Source organism: Ursus arctos, unplaced genomic scaffold, assembly GCF_023065955.2.
Source record: "Ursus arctos isolate Adak ecotype North America unplaced genomic scaffold, UrsArc2.0 scaffold_27, whole genome shotgun sequence".
NCBI lineage: Eukaryota > Metazoa > Chordata > Mammalia > Carnivora > Ursidae > Ursus > Ursus arctos.
The window spans coordinates 25,405,845-25,432,223 of record NW_026622952.1 but is presented as its reverse complement, the minus strand read 5'-3'; positions in this window follow the sequence as shown (position 1 = coordinate 25,432,223).

The window sequence follows — 26,379 nt, the reverse complement described above, 5'->3', positions numbered from 1 at the left end:
TCTTCCGATACACACAATCATTGTAATTGACAAGCTGACTGCAGGATATGTTTAATCTAGCGGGGCAAGATAAGGAAATCATTATTCTCAGTATGAAACTAAGAAGATCTACTTTTTTTTTTAATTACCATGTTGTGAATAGTGACCCAATTAAACATCTAATCCCAAAGCACACCTCTCATCACCAGTGCATTAAATAACAAGGACAAGAATCCACTTTATGTGCAATTTCTTCTGTGTCTGGGATACTTTTTAGAATGCTTTCATAAAGCAGTATATTACTCTTCTGAAATGATTACATTCTCTCAGGCACTGGATTGATAATCTACTTATAGCCTGAAAATCCACAGTTGAATTTGGTCATGGTTTTTTGAAGAAATTAAAAGGCTTTGGTACTTCAAGGAACTTTATTGAGAACAAAACATGGTTTGAGTACCCCCAACATTGGCCATGGGACCCGGCACAGGAGGAATACGAGTGTGTTTACATATCCATTTCCTGCACCATCTGCATAGGCCAAGCACTGTGCAAATGGGCATGATGGCACGAAATCTTGCAACAACATGTGGCGATATCGCAATTTAACAGATGAAGAAAAAGAGAGAGACTACGTGGCTTCCTCAAGATTATGTTGCTAGGAAATGATATGGCTCAGGACACCTGAGGCAAAAAATTCATGCACTCTCTCTCTCTCTTTCTTTCTTAAGAGCGTAGCACACGCTGGAATTGGTATGCCTACACAATGTGAACACAAATTATCAACTTGACTGTGTTCTGTCTAAGACATGCTAACGTGTTTCATGAGTTGGTATTTGTGGAACCCAGAGAATACTGCGTGGGACAGCATGACCTATAAAAATAGTTCAACTTGATCTTTACAGGTAAAGAGCAGAAGACTGATAAGCTTGTGTCATTGATTTGATTATATCTTCTGAAATTCCTTTTCTTTTCAGAGAGAGAATGAGCGTGGAGAGCAGTGCAGAGGGAGAAGGAGAGAGAATCTCAAGCAGACCCCACACTGAGCACAACATGAGGCTTGATCGCACCACCCTGAGATATGACTTGAGTCGAAATCAAGAGTCAGACGTTCAACTGACTGAGCCACCAGGGTGCCCCTCTTCTGACGTTCTTAATTGCCTTTTGGAAACTCAGACTGCGTGTTCCTGAGATAATGAAAGTTTTTATACAAAATATTTAAAATATTGGAGTTCAAAAGTAAATCTCTCTTAATAGAAGACAAATATTATTTGTGCTCAATGTAAAGACAAGTTAAAAGGTCGTTTTAGAAATAAAAAAGTGGAAGTTTCCATCAGTCTGTAATCCGCTTTAGTATCTATTGTCCACTAATTGCTTAGGATTCAATCCCACACACATACCCTATTTTTCGTGTCCGTGTTTCTTTGTTGTGTACTTAGAGGGCACGGGCATCTTTTTCTCTTTTCAGGTGATTGAAGCTTTAGTCATTCTGATTATGTTTAGATATGAAAATCGGGGAATGATTCAAGATGCTGGAACCAAAGTCTAAAGTAGAAACTAACAAACAAACAGAAAAACAAAACAGAAGCTTGTAACTTGATGGGGAACATACAATTTACTATTTAAAAATATGTGACATTGGGGCGCCTGGGGGGCTCCGTCGGTTAAGCATCTGCCTTTGGCTCAGGTCCTGATCTCAGGGTCCTGGGATCCAGTCAGGTCCTGCTCCTTGCTCAGCAGGGAGCCTGCTTCTCCCCCTCCCTCTAACCCCCCCTGTGCTTGTGCCGGTGTGCTCTCTCTCTGTCTCTCACTCTCTCTCTCCCTCAAATATACAAAATCTTTAAAAAATATATGTGACCTATAACCCACATAAAGAAGAGTGCATACATATAGAGCATAATGAATAATTATAAACACTTGTGTATTCACAAAAATAATGTGAATACCCTAAATCTGTCTCCTTTCTGATCTCACTTTTCTCTCCCCCTAAAGGTCACTATTATCCTGAATTAGAAATCAGTTCTTTGCTTTTTAATAAAGATGCCTTTACCACCTCTATGGTTATCCCTAAAATATACAGCTTCGTTGCGTCTGTTTCCGATCTTCATGTAAAGTGAACGCCGTATGAAGGATGACACACAGTTTTTCCTCAAAATTTTGTGCAGAGCCTTTTCATACTGTCACGCGTAGCTGTATTTGTTCTGTTTGAGTTGCTGTATGCAATTCCTTTACACCGATATACCACGATGCGTTGTTGTGTTTATCTTCCATAGGACATTTGGAGAGTTACCCTGTGATCCAGCCCGTCCACTCCTAGCTATACACCCAGAATGACTGAAACACGTCTGCACAAAAATGGGCACAGGAATGTATACAGCACCATCACTCACAACAACCGAACAGTGAGGACAACCCAACAGTCTATCAACTGATAAATGGTCCATCCATACAGAAGAATATTGTTCGGTTGTAGGAGCAGAGGAAGGTCTGACGTCTGTGACAACATGGGGGCACCTTACAGCCGTGATGCTGAGGCAGACACGGGACACCACGTGGTGTAGGATTCTATGGGTAACAAACGTGCAGAATAGATGAGCACAGAGGGGGAGAGTGGACTCCTGCTTGTCAGGGGCCGGCGGGAGCAGAGTCAGAGTGGCTGTTGCTGCAGAAGTCTGGAAAGAGGGCTCAGGCATCAGCACGGTAGGGCTGCTCAGCGCCCTCTAGAGGGGCTCACGCTTACTCACGGCCGGTGTGAGACAGGTAGAACTCACACCTGACGCTGGGACAGCCTTCCTTCCTCCACAGCACGACCCTAGTTGATCCGCCGGCTCCTGGTTTACAAAGGAAGATAAACGCTAGCCTGGCAGAAACTATCAACAGGGAGGCTTTCGTTTGTACTACTACGTGGGACTTCCATTTCCCATATTGCAGAATTTTCTAATATTTGCATTTTCAGTGTTGATTACTTTTACAAACATTCAAAACCAGGAAGACAAAATACGAAAAGCTGCAGTGATAAGACATAGATCGTCCTGGTAGAAACCAAATAGTTATTGTCTACTGTTTTGATTATTACCCTGGTTTTACTAATGTTTTATTGAAGTGCATTCCTAGGGTGTAAAACTGAAGTATGCTCTATAATTGACATTTACCAGTGCGAGAAAGTCAAATGATGAAGAAAAGCCTCCGGAATCTGTTTCCTGCTTACAGATTTTCCCGGATTGCAGCAAAGCACAGTTTTGCAGTAAAAATTGATCTCACTCGCTTACCTCTCTTTCAGTTAACTTAATCTCTTCTCATGTAGCTATTTTATTATTTTTCCCTCCATGCCTGAAAACCCTCTAAAAGATTCAAGAATCCCCCTGAGTTAATCTATTGTTACTACAACGCGTGGTTATCTTATATTGACAATAATTTAAAATTCAGCAGAATATACGGCATCCAACGATTAGAGGTTCCAGATATTGACTTGTTAACACCATATAGTTTATAAAAATTATGACACCAAATATTTTAAAAGAAGTTAGTGTATAGAATAACCCATTCCATTTATAACATTGATTTTTTAGCTTTTATAGCTTCAAACAGAGGTTAAAAGCAAAAAACAAAACAAAAGAACAAAACCTGGTCTAAAGGTTTTGATCCAACTTTCATCTTTATATCAATAAATAGAATATTGAAATTTAGCTAACTTGATCAATTATTATACTGATCAATAATAATACACATGTGAATTAAAAATATTTCTTTTCTAATTGATGCTAAGGCTATTTTATTACTTGTTCTTTCTAGACTTTTCTGAGGAAATGATAATGTATTTGCATATCACAAAACATATCTCCCTTCTTTTTATAGTCTCTGTTTTACACTCGATGATTAGATTAAGTGAATAAACATGAATGAGCAGAGAAGTGTGATTTAATTAAAAAAATAAAATAAATGTATTGCCCAATAATTAGTTTTGGGTTTAGAAGTCAATAGAAGTACAATATGCTAACTACAGGTGTTTTAAAGGGCAGATAGGCAACCAAATAGGGTACACTCTTTGCTACTTCTGCAGGTCATAGATTGAAATTGTCCTTCTTTTGAAACTGGTCTTATTTTCTGTTCTCAGTTACCTGACCAAGTGTAGTGATATTCTGGCTCTTCCAAAGCTACATGATACAAAATCCTACATCACTGTCTGTGGACCGCTAGGAATCCTCTCTGGTAGGTGCTTCCAGCTGAGCCCAGAAGCCCATCCCTTCTTACCAAGGCATCAGAATCACGTGAAACCTGCCTGCCATCTGCATACCATGGCGAGGCCTCACTCAATGCCAAAGGGTGCAGAAGTGCCTGGCTGAGCTCTGCCCAAGCTGGTAACCCACAAAATCCTGAGATATAAAAGAAATGGCTGTTGTCTTAATCTCCAAAATTTGTGTATTTAAGAAGCACTAGAGGGACGCCTCGGTGGCTCAGTCAGTCAAGCGTCTGCCTTTGGCTCAGGTCATGGTCTCAGGGGGAACCTGCTTCTCCCTCTCCCTCTGCCCTTCTCTCCCGACCCCCACCCCCCTGCTTGTGCTTGATTGCTTTCTCTCAAGTAAATAAAATCTTTTAAAAAATTTAAAAAAGAAGCACTAAATACGCAAGTTACACATCTTCTCTTTAACCCCCTTTATCATGCTCTTAATGTCTGAACGACGACTTGTAGCTGTATTTTGCACAAAGTGCAATTTTTCATCTTATTCCCCACCAGTCTGCTGAGACCCCGATCATTATCCTAATTGTTCATCTGAATGACTTCTTGCTAATGCCGTGTCATACGGATGGCTTCCAAGTCTCAGTCCTTACTCTGCCGTATTCAGGTTTTCAGGGGCGTTATGTTGTCCTGACGACCAAGGCTAACCCGGATATACATCAGCTCGCACAAGCGCAGATGGGAAATACGGTCACAGACATTCGCGAGTTACAGCCGATGCTCGTTATTCACAGATCCCCTGCTTGTGAATGGGCCTAATCTAAAATGGATTTGTAATCCTAAAACCAATACCACAGCACCTTTGAGGCCATCCCAGGACATGTGTTGAGTGAGGAAAAAATTGGAGTCACCAGCCGGGGTGGAAAAGGTGACAATACTCTGCCTCTTCGTTTCAGCTCTCCTACCGTAAACAAGTGTGTTCTTACCATCTAGGTGGTCTTACATTAGTTTTTTCATTTTTTCTTTAAAATGTCCTCCAAGCAGAGAGCTGTAGGGCTATTGTCCTTAAGGTCAAGAAGGCTGCTAATTGCCTCCAGGAGAAAATAAATGCACTAGGTCGGTTTTATTCAGGCTCCAGCTATAGTCTGCAAGCTATCGAGACCAAGGTTGAGGAATCAGCTGTATACGTAAAGAAGTTGTCGGTAAACAGAAACACGCATAAGACAAGGGTGTGGACTGGTCCATCAATGAAAACAGGAGCCCAGGAACCCAGCCATGATCTACCCTTGGAGTTCAGGGTTTGCTAATTCGACACCTGCCGTGACTTCACGGAACATGACCACCACAAATAATGAACTTCAACTATATATCACAATTCACTAGAATTGCATATTTTGTTAAGAGCACAAAGGACAAAGACCAAAAAGACCATGCATGTATATAGATTACTTGACATATAAAGCAACCTCAGCAATCCAGCCACGGGTGTCCCCTTGCTGACTTCCAACGTGGGAACGGGAAAGAAGCACACGTTCTATTTCTGTTCCTGCCGATTGGCTGCACAGGGTCAGGGAGGAGCAAGTCTGAACGGGTTTGGCCATTTTATAGACACTTCCTGCTGACACCACCTAACGTATCTTTATAGGTTTAGTTGCAAATAGAGGTGCAGATAAATAATTGTTACAACATCATGCTAATGAAATTGTATTTATCTTCAAGCATTCACCACCCTCCTATTGGCCCTCAATATTCAACTTGGTGACAGGAATTACTTGCTGTGCCTTTTCACACTGAGACTCGGGATATCTGAAAAAAGAATGTATCTATCAAGTCACCATGGCTATCTGTTAGAGCTAAGTCACTTATGACAGCTAATATGAATGGTGCTTTCTGGAAATCAGAGGTTACCTGAGCAGAAGGCCTGGAAGGCCAGATCACTGGTTACCAACAGCAAGGGTCCAAGGATCACAGACTTGTAGAAAAACATTTATAGAGAGTTATCTGAGTGTACTTTACCACTCAATACTCTCAAAATGTTGATCATGTTTTATTATGGATAGTTGCTTGTGTATCTAGCCTGTGTGGCGAATATTTGAGAAGTCGGGAGCAGGATAGACAGAAGAGGTCTTGGTTTTAAAATCTGGGCACTAGAACTAATCTAGAATGTTCCCACACATGAAGAGAAAGGATGAGCTCTGAATATCACGAAGGCTTCTAGAAGAGCAGGGGGTGGGGGCAAAGGGAGATTCCACGGAAGGCAAATGATTTGGTTCTTGAATCTAATATATGTTTAAAACCTAGTTGGAAAGGACCTTGGATGAATGCCAGCAAGTACGAGCTTCACCCAGTGGGCTACGGGGTGCAGATCAGAGTGCAGAGTTTAAAAAGGAGGGGGGAAGGTATGAGATTCCCTGAAATCAGTCGAGACCTTGTACAGTTACAGGTACCTAACAGTTATCGTTTGAAGGCATTAAGGTCTTACAATTAACTCTTTTTTTCCAGTTGACAGATGGTCAATCCTCCTGCCTCTTGTAGTCTCCTTCACCCACTTACGTCTTAGTCAGTGAAATTCCCCAAACACTGCTTCCAAGCATACGCGGGGATCCTTGCTTTTGTGACTCTTTGGCAGAAGACAGGTTAATAGACTTACCTGAAAATTTTCAAGCACCTTAACTTTGAAGAGGGTGAAATGGGCTCAGAACTCAAAGGAAAGTGATTATCAGCAATGCGTATAGAGCATTTAGCAGAAATAAGAAACACTTCCAGCATGAATCCTCAGACATGCTTCCCAAATACACCCAATAGTAGAGGACAGACCCTGCGCACAATGAGTGAGCGTCTCATCAACATCCTTGGGAAAGCAGGACAAGGAATGTAGGGATCAGCACGGCAGTTTTCCAGGTGGGGAACCAGACTCAGCTGTAACCCACATGTGTATACCATGTAATTCTAACTTACTAAGAAATTAAATGATTCTTGGGATAGCCCACTTGAACAACTGGCAGTCCCAATTTCACCTCCAATGCAAATACTCTAATTATTATGAAAAAGTACAATGTTTTCTTTCCCCTGTATCTTCCCAGGTAAAACACCATGGCTACCTTAGTAAATTGAACCGTATGCGACACTAATTTTAGGATATTAAGTTACAATGTATGTCTTAGCATAACATAATGGTATTAGAAAGCAGTTGGTTTAAACAGAGCACTCACCATGAGGTAGGCTGAATAAGGCCCCCAGAGTCACTGGCGTCCAAGTCCCCAGAACCTGTGAATACGTGATGTTAATGGTGAAAGGGAATTTGCAGATGGATTAAGTTAAGGATCTTGAGACGGCAGAGTGTCCTGGTTTATTCAGAGAGACCACACACAATCACGGCTCCTTAGGACAGACGAGATTTCACTACAGAGGAGGGGTGCCTGAAAGATACAGCATCAGGACGCACACCAGCCATTGCCATCGGGGAAGGTGGAGCAAGGAGGGAAGGGACATGGCTCCAGAAACTGGAAAAGGCAAAGAAACTGCTCCTCCCAGAAACTTCCCAAGGGAACAAAGCCCTGCCAACACACTGATTTCAGACTTCTGATCTCTGAAACCCGTAAGGTAAATTCCTGTTTCAAGCCACTAAATTTGCGGCAATTTGTTACAGATACAGGAAATGAAGACACGCGTGAAGGAAGAAGTCAACAACTCTTCACAAACATTAAACACAAAATTATAAAGGCTTTCAAATGTCTTTCAATCATTTATTTACTGTGTTTGTTAATGAGCTTTGGACTGAACTGTGGTCCCCTAAAGTTCCTATGTTGGAGCCCTAACCTGCAACGCAACAGTTTTTGGAGGGAGAACTTTTAGGAGATAATGAAGGTTAACTGAAGTCATAAGGACAGGGCCCTCATCTGATATAGGGTGTGTGACCCTCTAAGAAGAGAGACCCTCTCCTGTCTCTGTCTCTCTCCCCCCGCATCGGTGGGCCTGGGAAAAGACTGGTCTGCACCCAGTGAGAAGGCGGCCATACAGGTCTCCAGGCCGTGAGAGGACCCTCAGGAACCACATTGCCTGCGCCTTTGCCTGGGACTTGGAGCCCCCCGAACCCCGCGGAAACAAATTCCTGGTGTTCTGCTAGGGCCCCTGAGCGGCCCAAGGCACCCACAGAAGTGCAAGTTTGCTGAGTGGAAGCAGTGGCTGGCACGTGGCTCCTGGAAAGGTAGCATCACTCCGTGCAGACGCGTGAGGCTCCAAGCTCCGGACTGCCAGGCTTTGAATCCAGGAGCTCCTCTGCACTTAGGACGGCTTCAGTGTCTCCATCAGGAAGATCCAGGAATGACCATGCACCGGGTCCTGCTCCAGACTGCAGGTCAGGGGGTCCCCAGGGGTGATCCCAACACCCCAGGTAAACACGGGATGAGGTCCTCTGGAAGTGCAGCTGCTTCCGTCCCCACAGGCACATAAGGCCCCGTGAAAGCAGGCAGAAGAGGCTGGGGTGAGATGTCACCATGGCGCTCACCCCCATGGCCACAGTGGCAAGAAGCTCCCAGCCCCGGCTGCTCCCAAGGGGCAGGGGGAGGCCACATGGGCACCCCAAGTTGAACACCTGCACCTCATAGAGGAGCCTGCAAACACTTGACTAGAAGAGCCACGGCTCTCCTGAGGTCCAGAAGGCTCGCTCCCAGGGGTGCGGACTCACCTGCGGTGAGGGCAAATCCGGTCTGGCGGCCGTCGGGTCTTGCAGGGCAAGGAGTGAGAGCCGCCCCCAGGGTCCCTGGCCGCTGCTAGGGGCAGCGCTGCAGAGCCAGGCGCAGGCTCTGGAAGCCCCAGGTTCCCTCTGGGGTGCACACACCTGCCCTCCTGGGGCCCAGCACACCCTCAGCCTACTCCAGGTGCATACCGAGGGCCCCAAGGGCATGGCCCCAAAGAAAGCACCCACCACAAGAGCTGTCTGCTCCCCACGACCATGCTCACCCCAGCGTTATCCACTACAGCCAAGGATGAGTAACCTCGTGTCCATGGATGGAGGAACGGCTAAAGAGGATGGGAGTGTGTGTGTGTGTGTGTGTGTGTGTACATGTGTGTGTGTGTGTATATGTGTGTGTGTGTGTGTGTGTGTGTGCAGGTCTATATATGTATGTGTAGGTCTATATATGTGTGTATATATATGTATGTGTAGGTCTATATATGTGTGTATATATATGTATGTGTAGGTCTATATATGTGTGTATATATATGTATGTGTAGGTCTATATATGTGTGTATATATATGTATGTGTAGGTCTATATATGTGTGTATATATATGTATGTGTAGGTCTATATATGTGTGCATATATATGTGTGTGTGTGCGTGTGTGCATGGATGCATATAATGGAATATGCTCAGACATTAAAAAAAAGTGTGTTCTGCCATTTGCAACAACACAGGTGCACCTTGAGGGCATTGCGCTGAGGTAAGTCAGACGCACAAAGACAAATACCATATGATCTCACTTAGATGTGGAATCAGAAAAACAAAAAAACAAGTGCATAGATACTGAGAATAAATTGGTGGTTGCCAGAGGCAGCGGTTGTAGAGTGGGTGAAATGCGGGAAGGGAGTCAAAAGATGCAGACTTCTAGTTTATAGAATAAGTAAGTCATGGAGATGTAATTTACAACATAATGACTGTAAGTAATAGTACTGTATTGCATATTTGAAAGTTGCTAACAGAGCAGATCTTAGAAGTTCTCATCACAAGAAAAAACATATGGGGATGGATGTTAACTAGACTTAGAGCGATGACAATTTGCAGTATATACAAATACCTAGTTCATTACATTATACACATGAAGTTAATGTTATATGTCAATTATACTTCAATAAAAAAAGAATAACAATTCCTACTGTTTAGGGAATTTGTGATTATCAAAACAAATAATAATATGTGTAAGTACTTAGAACAATATCTGGTTCCTATTATTATAACATCTTATTTCATTAAAGCAATTACTTCAATGCAAATGTATTTAAGCAAATGCCATGGCACTGCTTTCACGGGGCCTTGGCACACATAGCAAAGGACCACGATACAGAAAACTTAAATTCCAACTGCTTTTTGGTGATCTCGAGTAAATCAAAATCTCTCCGTAATTTTGTCTTTTTTCCTTGTGATTTAAATGCCATAAGTTCATTGTGAGGATAAAATGAAATGATATATGAGAGTGAGCTTATAACTGAGACACTACAGGAGTATAATTTGTTAAGCTAATTTACTATTCTTATTTTCAATATTATGATTACATCTCAGGAAACAGAAAGTACCAACCTATGAGATGTGTCACATTTGTTTTATCATTTAGAAAAACCTAATGACCTTTTAAAAATCTCCCTGGGGGAGTTTAATACTGGGCTTTCTTCTCCTTTGTGCTGAGCTCTCCCGGGTCTCTGCCACCTGGCAGCTGTCTCCCTGAAGCAGAGAGGTAAGAAGGCATCCCATTTCTCTCCGGCCCTCCCACAAAAGCACTGATGGAGACAAGACGAGAGAGGAGCCAAAGATGTATAGGCCATTGCACAGAGGGATTCTTGGAAGACCAGGCTGAATGGGCAAGGAACATCTCCGGGAGCAGAGGCCCTGCACCTTGTGGGGTGCAAAGCCACTGCTTGCCGTCCTGCCCCTGCTTTATCACTGTCAGGAACTAGTAACTAATACCTATGGAATATCGTATCTCACAGATTATAACACAGTCATATACTCTTCTCAAATATCCCCTGGTTCTGCCTTTCTACCTCATTACACGTGCTTTTATTTTGCCCCGAAAAAAAAAAAATCTTCTCAAAACTGATATTTACTGTCTGCGTTTTTCTAACGGGGACAGTGTGGTCGAGGTTGAGAGGCTTTGGGGTCCCGCGGGGAGAATACGCTAAAGCTGGACTGTGAACTTCAAGCTATTGACTCTTTTCAGTTATATTTTATCACCGTTTGCTAGTTCTCGCCAGTAGTTATAACGTGGTTGAACTTAAACCTACACCAAATCCACACTAAAAAAACCTGGTAGGATATGAGATGGCTCAGAATAAACCAGGGTTCGGAGAGTCTGCGTGTAGACACCTGGGCATATTTATGTCTTTGTAGATGCTTGTGCATCGTTAGTGCTCATTCATCTTGTTCTTGCACACACACACAAATTCCAGTAATCGAATAAATGTTTAATGAAATGTTTTAAAAAACTCAAAATTCATGCAAAATTATATGATGAACAGGCTATTAAGATCTTAAAGACAGAATTGGTTTTCTACCAGATAAATGGACAGAGACACAGAAATCAAACCCATCAATCCACACAATTTTGCCCTAAATTTCCAGGAAGGCAAGCAAGTACTTAGTACAGTGAATGCAGCCACTCTTCAGGGACGTAACAACTATTTAATAGCCCTTAGACTGAAGCATTTGTGACTTTAATTTATTGGCTTTGAACGTTTTTGTGACATGAACTACAAGTTGCTGGGTTTGAACCAACAAATTTGTTGATGATTAAATTTCTCAAGAAAAAATAGAGTGGTTATGTTTTAGTCGCTCCTGGGACATCTCATCACTGCCCAAAAGCAAGTAACTTGCCTTCCCAGAAGGGCTACAGGCTCTTAAAGAAGAGAGTAACCATCTCTATAAGATTGGTGTCTATAGACATTGAGGAATGGTAAAGTAGCAAACAGCAATCTCATCGGCATCTTCTGACATATATGTGAGCTGTGTGTGTGCATGTGTGAAAGAGAGAGAGAGAAAGGGAGAGAGAAAGAGGAAGAGGAAGAAAAGTAGGTAAATGGGTAGATAGGTAGACGGGCAAAGAGATAGATAAAGGGACATGCACTGGGTGTTACACGTAACTAATGATCATGGAACACTACATCAAAAACTAATGATGTGCTCTGCGGTGGCTAACTGAACATAATAAAAAAAGACTAAAAAGTTTAGGACACGTTACAGAGTGCTGAATAGGATTAAAATGTTTCCCTAAATTGGGAGCATGTTTCCCAACTTCCAACTAACATTCAGTATAGGAGGGAAATTTAAGAAAATATACCATTACTAGGATGCAGAACTTGTCAGAAGCAGAGCATGGTAACTCTGGTTGTCAAAAGAAACAGGTTTATTTCACTATAATAAAAGTCTGATGAATTGGAAAATGGTCTCTCCTAAATATGCAGAACATCACCTTGCCACGTACCTGTGAGCCCTAACTCTGAGCCTCGGAGTTGAGGGGCTTGGAGGAGATCTCAAAGACTGAATTTAGAAACTGGCTCTTATAATGCCAGAACAGAATGGTAAACTACCTAATGACATCAGAATTTTAAACCCATTATTGTTATTGTGGACAATGCTGCTATGAACATTGGGGTGCATATGGCCCTTCTCTTCACTACATCTGTATCTTTGGGGTAAATACCCAGTAGTGCAATGGCTGGGTCATAGGGTAGCTCAATTTTTAACTTTTTAAAGGACCTCCACACTGTTTTCCAAAGTGGCTGTACCAACTTGCATTCCCACCAACAATGTAGGAGGGATCCCCTTTCTCCATATCCTCTCCAACATTTGTTATTTCCTGCCTTGTCAATTTTTGCCATTCTAGCTGGCATAAGGTGGTATCTCAATGTGGTTTTGATTTGAATTTCCCTGATGGCTAATGATTTTGAACATTTTTTCATGTGTCTGTTACCCATTTGTATGTCTTCATGGGAAAAGTGTCTGTTCATATCTTCTGCCCATTTTTTGATTTGATTATTTGTTTCTCGTGTATTGAGTTTGAGAAGTTCTTTGTAGATCTTGGATACCAGTCTTTTATCTGTAGTGTCATTTGCAAATATCTTCTCCCATTCCGTGGGCTGCCTCTTAGTTTTTTTGACTGTTTCCTTGGCTGTGCAGAAACTTTTTATCTTGATGAAGATGCCCTTTAACAGATGATGGGATTAAGAAGATGTGGTCCATATACGCAATGGAATATTACTCAGCCATCAAAAAGAACAATTTCTCAACATTTGCTGCAACATGGACGGCACTGGAGGAGATAATGCTAAGTGAAATAAGTCAAGCAGAGAAAGACAATTATCATATGGTTTCACTCATTTATGGAACATAAGAAGTAGGAAGATTGGTAGGAGAAGAAAGGGAAGAAGAAAGGGCGGGTAAACAAGTGGGAATGAACCATGAGAGACTCTTGACTCTGAGAAACAAACTGAGGGCTTCAGAGGGGAGGGGGGTGGGGCAATGGGATAGACTGGTGATGGGTAGTAAGGAGGGCACGTATTGCATGGTGCACTGGGTGTTATACGCAACTAATGAATCATTGAACTTTACATCAAAAACTAGGGATGTACTGTATGGTGACTAATGTAATATAATAAAAAATTATTATAAAAAATACATAAAAAAATAAACGCATTATTGTTGAAGAGGACAGGCTGAGAGAAAGGAACTGTGCTATTGTGACTAAAGAACATTGCTGCAGACAAAGCCCAAGTCAGGCCTAAGTGCGGGACCATTTTTATTCCCATTAGTATTTAAATGATTTGATTAGAAATGATAAAACTCTTTTTTTTTTTTTAAAGATTTTTTATTTATTTATTTGACAGAGATAGAGACAGCCAGCGAGAGAGGGAACACAAGCAGGGGGAGTGGGAGAAGAAGAAGCAGGCTCATAGCAGAAGAGCCTGATGTGGGGCTTGATCCCATAACGCCAGGATCACGCCCTGAGCCGAAGGCAGACTCTTAACCGCTGTGCCACCCAGGCGCCCCAGAAATGATAAAACTCTTAATTGGACTTTCAGAATAACAATTAAGTAAAACTGTTTTCCATTATTAGAATGGAACAAGAATAACGAACACAGTGTCTCTGAACAATGTGGGCCTCTGAGGAGGAAGCCAGGCTTTCCTTAGGAGGATGGAGAAGCAGGAGAAGATTTTGCATCTGAGGGTGTCCCTGTGCCCCAGGAGTGCCCCACCCCCCACGGGCCGCAAGATGAAGATTATTCTGCAGAGCACACACTATTCATATCACATTTTGTATTTCTACTCGTATTTTTAAAATGTCAGAGTTTCGATGGAGAAGATCTTCTTCTATTCATTCCCGTAAAACTGTTTCACACTATAAGGGTCATTTCAAAATTATCCATCCGAACTTGCAAACCCCCCTTGCCCTTAGCCGGGACACATGTCTTGCTCACCTCTCACTTCTCACCTCAATTTTAATTGGCTCTTTAGAGGTTGCCTAATGCCCCTCTTGGGGTCCCCCTGAGGACAGGAGCTATTTCCTCTCTTTATCCCTAATACCTAGTAAACTGTACACATGTTTTAAAATAAATGAACAAACAGATTGATGAACTCCATCATTTTGAAAGTACTTTTCTTTTGCCACAGCATTTCATGCGAAGAAAATGAGAAGCCAAGTGTTTGAGATGTAAAATAGAGCTACCTTTTCTAAATGTATGTTAACTGCACAATTCATAAATGTAATTAAACAGGATACGCTTCTGGTTACCCTAGAATTCACATGGCGGGCTTCCCAGGAGACACGCTTGCAGGGTGAAGAAGGAGAAGCGATTAGTTTCCAATATGTGTTACATTTGCTCCACATTCTTTATTTGTCAATAAATTATCACAGAATTCCTTTGGGAGCACAGAGAATAGATTATATAACCAGTGGAAATTTACAAAGGAGTATATGCCATAAAATTTTAGTGTATTTTATTGCAGTAGATAAAAAATGAAGTTAACAATAAGAAATATGGTCCTGACTCAAGGAACATGTGAGCAGATGTAGATATAGTCAATATTTACATACAGTAGCTATGTTCCCTCAGTTTGCCTGTTCCACAAAGCATTTGAGGTTTGTTGGGGAAATATAATTAAAAATCAAATTTCCTCCCAACCCAGAAATATTCTCCACAAAGAAGAGAAACACAACAGCCTGATCATTGAATAAGCATTAAACCAGAATGCAATGCACATCGTAGGCAACTCGCTAAGAGATTTCAAAGACAGAAGGAAATCTCATGCTTTCATTTGGCGAGCAGACGCGGCGTGTGCTCGAGGCGAACATGTTAAACACATGTTCCCAAGACAAACACTAACTCGTCTTCAAGGAAGAGGACTTGGCAACACCATCCGCTCTACGTAGTTCATTTTCAAATCACCTAGTAATTGGGTTGACCAGCTCCTCAGTCAACTGGCCCTCTCCAAAAGAGAAAAGCATCTCTTTTACCTTTGTAACAGGAGGTAGCTTTGCAAGTTGGAAAAAGGTATCCACAGAAGTCCCACCCTCGCCTACCCCGGAAATGGGGCATCTCCCTACTCGCTCCCTTTGTAGAGATGATTCTCAGACCCTTGAGAAAGACATTCCTGGCTCTTAAAGAAGAGAAGAGCCTTATCAAAAAGATTTGTGTAAATTTCAAAAAGACTAGAACATAGGTACAATTAATTAAAAGTTTTCTAAAATGAAGTGCTGAGAAAAAGGGAAGCGTTGGAAAACTTTCCCCTTATTTTCAACCTGGACTATTAAGCCCCTTATTTTGTATTTGTCCTTGAGGTTAGGCATGTTGTACACGTTTATGAAAATACACAGTTTAAGTTAGAAGGGTAGTGGAAGCTTTATCTTACTGCATGGGAAGATTTTCAGGTGACCGTAGGGTTTTTTTTTTTTTTGGGGGGGGGGGCGTTGGCCTGTTTAAATGTAAGAAAATAGTGCACAATAAAATAGGCCAATCTTGGTAGGCCATATTTCCAATGAATGCTATATATATAAAGGGCCCATTTCAAAAGTGCATGTTGGTAAAGATCTCTAACAGAGAAAAAATAAAGAAAAGGAGCCTTCCAAATTTTTAAATCAGATGACCTCATGCCCAAGGGATCCTTAGTGCGCTGCCATTAGAGCAGACAAGCAGGAATTGGGAGGAACACCAGATGTTCGTCCTCTCAGGAAAGGAAAGGAAGGTTGTAGAGAGATCTGGAGGGGACAGAATAAAGGTAGAGATGCCCCAGGTGTTTTCATCGTCGTATTTTACCAGGGTCTAATCAAGCCAGAGAGAGGAGAATACAGGCCAGGCACTGTAAAGAGCAGCGGTAAGATCACTGCTCATGGACATGGACCTTCAGAACCAGATGAACGGCTGTGTGCGGGCTGCTGCTGGGTCCACAGCCTCTGTGTACCCTTCTGCCCCCTTCTGCCTGGTTAGCGCTAGCTGTCAGTCCTCGTCATAAGGACTCCGTTCTCCATCCCTTCCTCCATTGGACCCAGAAGAGAATTAGGCTGTTGCTGCAAGCTTGTAAGGTAGAAATTACATATTAATAATCTTACCCACCTGTGTAGCGTTCCTGAGCACAGGACAATGCAAAGGCACTCCTGGGTAATACCCTCCTTGCCGCGGGATGTGCCCGGCTGCTGTAAACACTAAGTTTCTTCAAAACAGATTGGAAGGGCAGGTCATTCTTGTGACAGCTAAATTAGGTTCTTATAAAAATAAAAATAAAAATAAAAATAAAAATAAAAATAAAAATAAAAATAAAAGAGGAGGTAATCAATCTGCGTGGGGGGACTGTTGAATAAGTTCTCTTGATTCAAATCTTAATGCCTTAATTAAGTGTATCTCCTACTACAAAGGAAGGGAAAAGCAAACTATCATTCTTGAAAAAAGATAGGTAAATTAGTGACATTTGCTTGTTTGGAAAAGATAATTTATGAACTTTTCTTAAGTAAACTAGACTTTCATGCTGAAGCCACTCTTAAGGTGTGAAAACAAAGTCTGTATAAAGACCTCTGTTTTACAGAAAAAATAAAATGATTGACCAAAATTTTACAGCCAGTGGGTGCCAAGGCTTATGCATGGATGGGTCTGGATGATCACAATATTTTTTAGATTTTTAGCGTGCTTGTTTTCAACTCTTGGTTTTGAGTCGAGTGTGCATTGCGGGAGAGAGCATGGCGGGCTGTCCTTGATCTTTCGAGCAATCTTGAGGCATCTTGTGAAGCACCAGCGGACAACCACAGCTCCACGACACCCACAGACCATGCAAATGCTTACCCAGTTCCAGCATTGGGGATTTTATGAGTTCTCTTTGCAGAACATCTTTTGATAAAAGAAATACATTTCTATTTCCCTGCTCCTACCTCACCTACTCATAATGCATTAATGTCTTGTGAAATGGCTTGATGTTGAAGACCTAGAGGGGAAGAGCCCGAGAATTCCCATTCCAACTAAATAGACCGTATGCAGGTCTTTGCAATCTACAAACTCGGTACAGTTTACAAGGCACACGACTACAAACATACCTGGATTTCTTGGATTTGCATCAGGTATCTGGAATAGATTTTTACCTTCTGCCTCCCTAGAATTGCAGGATTACTGAAACTGCCCTTCCACCCTGAAGCTTCTCTCCTGCGGTCCTGAGGACAGCGTTGCTAGGCAGCAGACACTTTCTCCCCATCCGTCCCCTCCAGAAGTACTGCCACCGGAGCGTGCCTCAGTCCACATCTGGGTGCCAGACAGGTGTCTGGAAGTGAGTCATTCTCTTGAGAACATTTGCCTCTAGGATGTTTGGGAAAGTCAGTTTAAATGAGGACACATAAAGTAAGCCTTAATAGCCTCGAAGGTATAAATATAGTTTTGTGAAGCACAGAGCTTGACAGAATTGGATGAACTGACTGGAGAAACAATTAAATAAGGACAAGGAGGAAGGAACTCATGTCAGCCAAACAAGCCATTTCCACGATAATTTTGAGATAATGGGTTTGGAAATGTGGTCCTTGTGGAACAGCCTAAGAAAGAGTTTAGGTAGCTCTAAGGCAGAAGAGCAGTGTTTAAGAGAACAGAATCAAGCTTTTAATTAATGTGATGACAAAACGCTATGGTCGGCTTTTTCTTACTCAATTATGCATCTTTGTTTAAGCTGTCATATTTAACTTTTGGTGATTTAGTATGATAATTTTATGCCACAAATTATAAAAATTCTGGCACATCAATGAAGAAAATGTGTTGGCTAAAAGAAAGCAGGGAGAGAAAATTGGGATAACGAAAAACATTTAGCAATGTGATTACTATTATAATGTATGTCTTGGAAAAGAAGTGATAATTCCTGTTTCTGTCCATTTAACACAAATAAAGATTAGGAAAACATTAATTAAATTAAAATGTTTACGTAAGAAATTTATTTTTCACTTGCAGAGATGTCTAGGGCAAATGATGTATACATTAACCTTTATATTCTTGTTTTCAGAATTAAGACTCGTTATTTGGGTTCAGTTGTGTCCCACCAAAAATCGATTTGTTGGAATCCTAACTCCTAGCACCTGAGGATGTGACCTTATTGGAAACAGGGTCTTTACAAAGCTAATCAAATGAAATGTGTGATCATTAGGGAGTACCATAACTCAACAGGACTGAAATACCTATAAACAGGAGAACGTGGCCATAGGCATGCACAACAGGATGACCGTGGAGGGACAAATGGAGGACACCACGTGGCATTGAGCGATGGGGCCACAAGGAGAGACATCTGGGCTACCAGTAGCTAGCAGGAACAGGAAGGAACCTTCTTTCCACAAGGAGTTTCAGAGGGATCTTAACCCCGTCAACTCTGATTACAGACTTCCAGCCTCAGAATTGTGAGGCACATTTCTACACCAAGCCACCCAGTCTGTACAAATTTGTTATGACTGTCCTAGCAAATGATCACGGTTGCACTTAGGATGATCTAGAAATGTATCCTTGTTACAAAAATCACACACACACACACACACACACACACACACACACACACAAGAAAGTGTTAAAAGCAAGATAACAGGCCCAAAATGGAGTTGCTTATGCTAAGCTCTATGTCACCAAACCAAGACTTAATTATAGTTAGGGTCTCCCAAAAATGGAGCCATAAACCAGCCAATCATGATCTTGATCAGCAATAGTCAGATGCTTTGCAGATGGACTGCAACCATCCCCCAAAGGAAAGTGACCTTGTAAAACCAACCCATTTTCTGCATAGGATGACTTCTTTGTCCCCATCCCTTCCCCTATTGAAGTCTTTCATTTTGTACAGCTCCTTGGAGCTCCCTTCCATCTGCTAGATTAGATGCTACCTGATTTTAATCAGTTTTTGCCAAAATAAGCTCTTAAAAAGGTTACCATGTTCTAGTGCCAGAGAGAGGATGGAAGGGACAAGGAGCAACCAGGCGAAGGGACCGTGAGCCCAGCAAGCTCACCTTTCCTGCAGTCTCCGGAGGGGCTGGGTGGGTCTAGCTCACATCCCAGCTCGGCAGCTTTGGTGTTGAAGCTTTCAGACTTCATTCGAGCATTTATTTTTCTGGACTGGGTCTGACCACACTGAGTTCAAGTTAGAAAGTAGGCTAGCTAGGTCCTGGTCGAACTGGTTCTCACTTGGAAATCCAACCGGCTCTGGGGTCAGACTGGGTTTGCCTTAAGCTGAACTGGGTCCAGTGTGAGGCCTCAGATGAATAAAATGTTGCTTTGTTTTAAGGCTAAAGAGCAGGTTAACTTTAGCAAAGATAATCTTGAATTACAAGGGTCAGAGTGGAGACCTTTTAAGCTAGGTATGCATATCCATTAGGAGGTGCCCTAGAGGGAAAAAGGCTCAGCCAAGGATCACCATAAAGGGGAGGGAGAAAATTACTTTCCTCACCTTCAGTTTCTGGGAGCCAGGATGAGACCTAGTGGGATACTCGCTCCAGAGCCTGCAGCAAGATACTGGGAAAACTGGCAGGAAGTGCACCCCATTTGCTGCCAGATGCGGCTGTACAGAATTTGGGGTTGCACTCCCTAGGGACCTACCAACTGTTGCCAGCTCTTAGGGGAATTGTCTGGAGTCTTTCTCTCTTTGGTGATCTTTGGGAGTGGCTCTGGCTCTGGGGAAGTTAGTATCATCTGTACCCTCTTTGGGGATGCATCACGCATCCCAGGGATTGTTCAATACTGATACAAATATTTAATGTTTGTCCTAGCTGATACCTGGCAAGATACTTAAAGGATTAAAAAAAATAGCTCTAAGGTCAAAACTTGGTCAAATTAGAAGCTGATATTCAGAGCCTGGTAGGAACGTTTTTAGGGCTTCTCCCCCAAGCTAAGTGAAACTGTGCTCCCTCCCTTAGCACCACTTGTAGAAGGGTGTTTGGATACCATTTTTTATGGCACTGCTTTTCAAAAACTGTGTGGGTGGCAGTCAGCATTCTGAAAGAGAAGGGAATGAATAATCTTGCACAGATACTGAAATGGTATCTCTAAATATTCCAAGTTACAACATAATACCCATCCCCGTAGAGACTTGACTCACAGCCCTGGCTTCATCTGAGCACTAGCCCGTGGCTGGGGGCAGACTTTGGCTCAGTCCAGGGTCAGCAGCACACCAGCTCTCACATGCAGTCTGCAGGGGGAAAGGCTAATCCACTCTACTTCTGGAAGACTTTAAACCAGATGGAAACCAGATGCAACAGGCATTATGTGGGGCCTCTTAGCAAGCCAGTTTTCTTCAAAGATGTTTCTACTGGACCCCTGCAGTTTGCCTTGCTGGTAGGCCTTTCTCAATGCATTCCCTTTGGAGTCAATTAAATTATTTTACCCTAAAGTTTCTCTTCTTTCTCCCAGCATTCATGAGATCATGAAAACAAACTTCCTGCTTCCAAGCACTGGGTTTAGGACATTACTTCTCTGGTTGCTCTCTCAGCAAAGTGGCTACTTTCTGTTTGTGAAGGGGGGGCAGAGATGTCAACTTTGATTCTCTTTTTTATTAACACTTTTAATATTCCTCACAACTACTACTAGGGGCTGGAAGTTTTAATATTAATCACCTGAAGGCCTGAAGAGTGAAATACCCAGAGATACCTGGTTCCTCTCCAACCGCACGGAGTGCCGAGTCATTGTTCCCCACAGTAACTATCACAGAATTGAAAGCAACAGAATGATTTAGAAAAGTAAGGAGGGCACGTATTGCATGGTGCACTGGGTGTTATACGCAACTAATGAATCATCGAACTTTACATCAGAAACCAGGGATGTACTGTATGGTGACTAACATAATATAATAAAAAAATATTATTATTAAAAAAAAAAAAAGAAAAGCATGCTTAAGCACTCAACAAGTGATGGGGAAGCCCAGAGCTACAGCCATGCTCCAGCTTACACAGTTTCTTCCTCTAGCAATTTATGCTTTCTTCCCCCATCTTATACTCAGACCACAACCATGCAATTACTTCCCAACAGAAAAGAGATGCCTGACTTCCAGAATAATTTCCAAACATATAGAGAGCAGGGGCAAGGATTTTGTTTATGTCGTATTTGACAGAGTGTGAAGAATAATTTCTTTTCATATGGCCCATGACCCTGGTTTCTTTGATTTTTTTTTTTTAAAGATCATAGCAGTTCTCTCAGTTATTCAAAGAGCTGATTTAAAATTGCATGGCATTCAAATTTAAATAATCAAATTAAAGTCAAATGAGACTTTATTCTGAAAAATATTAAATAATATGACAAACAATATTCTAAAATAATTGTCCCAAGAGTGTAAACAAAACTGTGTCCTAGAAAACCTGAAAGATTGCCATTAGAGATATTCCAATGTAACCTTTTACACATAAAGGAGCTGAGAATGAAGAAATTCGTTCATTTCACCAAAAAAATGTATAATTCTGAACAATGTTTTCAGTGCTGGAGATAGAGCAATTAAAAAAACAAAACAAAACAAAACAATCCAAAAAATAAAACAAACAAAAAACCCACCTGCGTTCATTGAACTTATGTTTTGTTGAACTGATAATGCATGGGCTTCCTGCCGGTTGCCAGCAGGCATGCGTGCTGCATACAATAGACTACATTACTCTCACGTAATCCTTGCCACACTTTTGTGATGGGTATTGTCAACTGGTTTAAAAAGTAAAAAACCTGCAGAGAAAGGTGGATAAACCTTTAGTTTTCCCAGAGATACATCACATGATTTGTTCAGATCCTAATTAAAAATAGAAAGAAAGAGGATTTTCCAGTACAATTCTGGACTGAGTATGGGCATTTGCAAACCTCTGGAGGACGTGCTTTTTCAGCACAAGGATATAATCCAAGGAAGAGGAAGACATTGGCTCCAGGAAATCTGGATCCAGCCACGCAGTGCTGGCTGTGTAGAAAGCCTACGGAGTGACCATTCAGGACCGACATGGGGAGATGGGGATTCAGGAGAAAGGCTGCACTCAAAATGCAATTTGATAAGATGGAAACTGTGGTAGACGAAGTAGTGGAATACCCGGAAAACAGAGTGACAAGTAACATAAGGCAGTTATTAATGCAAGGACAATAACTCTGCAGGAACGTCAATGTGATTTTGTGTACTCCTCGACTCTGCAGTGGAAGGGAACGCTGGCTTTAGTCTAACCAGCGCAGTGACACCGTGATGTCAGGAGGGGGAGCAAAGCAAAGGGCGTGCATGAGACTAAACTGTCACTCTCTGTAAAAAGAGATGCAGTAGGTCCTCAAATTGATAAATCTAACAATGGGTAGTATAAGGAGGTTATTTTCTCTTAATAAATATGGAGGTAACCACTGCAAGGCTCGGGTAAATTGTTAAATACAGTCGCATCTTGTGAATGGCAGGGGACCGAAATAATAGGAAAAACACAGTTATGTTTTTTTAAGCAATAAATCAATACCACTATTAATTGAGTTCTTAATATTAGACATGTATTAGTTTGATAAAAATTAAAACAATAACTTATGCTATTTAAATAAATTGGCTCCTTTAAATTCACATTAAAAAGTGTGGAAAATTTAAAGATAGAACCCATTTCTCCAGATCTCCAGAAATCTCCAGATGAATTTTCTTTTTAATAGTTCAGTGAAAGAACTGTTTTTGGTAAGATCCTTTGATCCAACCACCCTGTGGGCGCAGAGAACTCAAAGTCGAATGTGATGTCTAAGGTTGGCCTCAAAGGGAGAAGAATCCAACGATTGTGATCTAAACAGGTGGGTAGCACAGTGGGGCATTCAAGATGCTACAGCTTGAAGGGCAAGCGGGCAAAGATCCAGCTGTCTACAGCCTGGTGGGAAGATTTCAGAGTATTGACGGGGGGGGGGGGGGGGGGGGGTGGCGACTGGGTGGAGGGACCTGCATCAGGGGAGAGAGGAGGGTCAGCAAGATGCAAGAGTTTGTGTGTATGAGAACTGTAAGTATTTTAGGACAAGCAGTGAATAAATTCAAAAGTGATACAGAAAAGTTGAAAGATTAGAATTCATCAAGCATTTTTCTACCAGTCAAATTTACTAAAGTATCAAAAATTTGACCACATTTGTTAAATAGCCAAATTTGACTAAACTATACAGCAGACTACTATCCTTATTGGAACCAGTACACATTGTACAAGTCATGTTGAATGTTCTCGAGGTAGAACTGGTGTTAATATAAAGTAGTGGTTAAGAGTATGAGCTTTGATCCTCAGGCCAAAACAGTATTTGAGCAAATTTCATTGGCTTTCTGGAATCTGATTGCCTTATTTATTGAAAGAATAGTTAATTTTATTTATTTAATGGTCTTGCAATGTGGCTTAAGCTAATATACCAAAAGTGGTCAGGAGGGACTTATAGATGGGAAACTCACAGAATTCATCACTGTCCTTAGGTTGAATCCCTCCTTCTTCCTCTATATCTCCCTGGCTAATAGAAACAGAAAAATGGATTAGCTCATCTTTAAAAGACAGATCCAGGGGCGCCTGGGTGGCACAGTGGTTAAGCGTCTGCCTTCGGCTCAGGGCGTGATCCCGGCGTTCTGGGATCGAGCCCCACATCAGGCTCCTCCACTATGAGCCTGCTTCTTCCTCTCCCACTCCCCCTGCTTGTGTTCCCTCTCTCGCTGACTGTCTCTATCTCTGTTGAATAAATAAATAAAATCTGAAAAATAAAATAAAATAAAATAAAATAAAATAAAAGACAGATCCAGGAATCAAAAATAAATATTTTCATATGAAATAGATTCTTCCTTATATTCTTTGGCAATATATAATCCTATAAAACTGAAACGTGACATGGAAAGGTAAGCAAGAATGATATGGTAAATTATTCTTGGCTTTTTACAACGTACAAAACAGCTAGCATCCAAATATGCAAAGCATGGCAATGCTAAGAAACTATTTTTGTGAGACTATTTCTTTTTTCTCTCAGAATTAATCTCGGAAGGACTATTTCAAGCAGGGTAGAAATAGTCTGACAAAAATCTTTTATAACATTGTGTACCCTTAAGATGCCCTCACTCACAAATGCTTGTGCCATTTGCACGTATTTTCTTCTAGGTGATGTTTGTGACAATGAGGATTTGTCTTTTCCGTTGACAGAGGAGTATGTGTATAAATGAAATGCATTCTATTACCCTAATCACTTCCAGTACGGCTTTGTCTTTGAGACCTTGATGTACCGATGTCACAGTGATTTTCAGGAGTGGATGTGAGCGCTGAGATTTCTCAGTAGGACGGCTGTTCCTCAGTCCTTAACAGCCCCGTGAGCACATCTTTGAAAGCCCCTTTTGAGACAGTTCACAGCTGGAAAAGACTTTGTAGTTACAGCAAAAACAAATTTATAACCAAGGGAAGGAAGGAAGGACTCAATGCTGTGGGCATTTTTTCAGTCTTCCTAATTTTTTAATGGAACTGAGTGCTACCAAGGTGGTATCCATGCAGATTAGGAGCAAAACGAAGGCTTTCAAAATGGCGATGCTCACGCCTAGAGGGTGGGTGGTCTGAGCAAAGGCATTGAAGTCTCCCAGATCTGAATCTGCATGTGATTTGAGCCATTTTATGGATTGTAAAACTTTTGACAAGTTGCCTTCTCTCTGCCTCAGCCTCTGCCATGGTGTGCGTGCGTGGGTGCGTGCATGCGTGTGTGTGTGTCTGTGTGTGTAAAATAAAGGCAGGAGTGTCCACTTCCATGGCCACCTATGATGAGCTTGAGGTATAATACGCAGAGCCCTTGGCTCCATGTTTATTCACCAGCAATCCCTTCTTTGCCCTCAAACTCACACAAATTCAGTGTTCTCAACCCGTGTGACATAGTCAAAGATAACAGTGTTCTTTATTTTAATACTTATCTTTTCAGTTCAATAGAACTGATTTTTTAAAAAACTGAACTCCTACCATGTGACTGAAGATAGAAAAATAAATAAATCTACACCCTCTACCCTTAAAGAAATCGCAGTTCTCATAAAAAGTATGGGTGAACTGAATTAACAGCTCGAACATGGTGAATGGTGAGGAAACCGGTTTGCACAGAGTGGTTTTGAAAAACCTGACTTAGAGACTGGGGCCAGCTTCTGGACATGAGCCGTAAAGGAGTCTTGCAAATTTAGGGGTGGGGCAGCGTGGACAGGCTGCACAGTGGGAACCATTACCGGGTCCTGAAGATTAGGAGGGAGGCAGGATGTGGATTTGTGGCTGGCCAGGTGGCGGCCAGGTGAGGAAGAGCCTCCCCTATCACACAGAAATGGTGCTTTACCTGGTGGTCAAGGTGTAACCACTGAAGGCACCTTGGGTCTCACACACACACACACACACACACACACACATACACACTCACAATCTCACACCCATGCACACTCATATGCACACTCACCTTCAAGCCCATACACAGCCACACAGGCTCTCACACCCACACAAGCCGACACAGACTTGCTCCCCACTCCCACTCTCATACACTCACACAAATGCTCACATGTACACACACTCTGCACGACTTCTGATTGGTAAAACCATTAGTTGGTTCAAGACAATGAGTTCTAGTAGGACAGAATGATCAGATAAAAAAATATCTGTGAATCCTCGAAAATTAACTCTTCACCTCAACTTAAGACTTCATTCTTGTCCCTTTGTTCTGTCTACACTGCTTTCTTTTTTGCCCAAAGAGGGTCAGATTAGTCAGAAAGATTCCAGAAGTTTTCCTGGGCAGATCCCTGTGCTCTCCGGAGGTTGCTCAGCCCTGCGGGGTGCTTGGGCTCTGGGTTCCTTGTTTCTCTGAAGTAATGACAGAGCAACAGCACCCCTCTGGAATCCAATTCAGAGATGCAAATCTGTTAGGTCCAGGGGTTGCGGAATTTCTCCAATTCCCGAGGAAAGCCTCTTTTGAGGGACGAGGCAGTTCAAGGTCTATTTTTGAAATAGGGCTTAAACCAAGTTCTGGTGATCACGTGCAAGCCAAAAATCCTTTCCTTACCACTGTGCTAATTAGCAAAAAGGGGCAG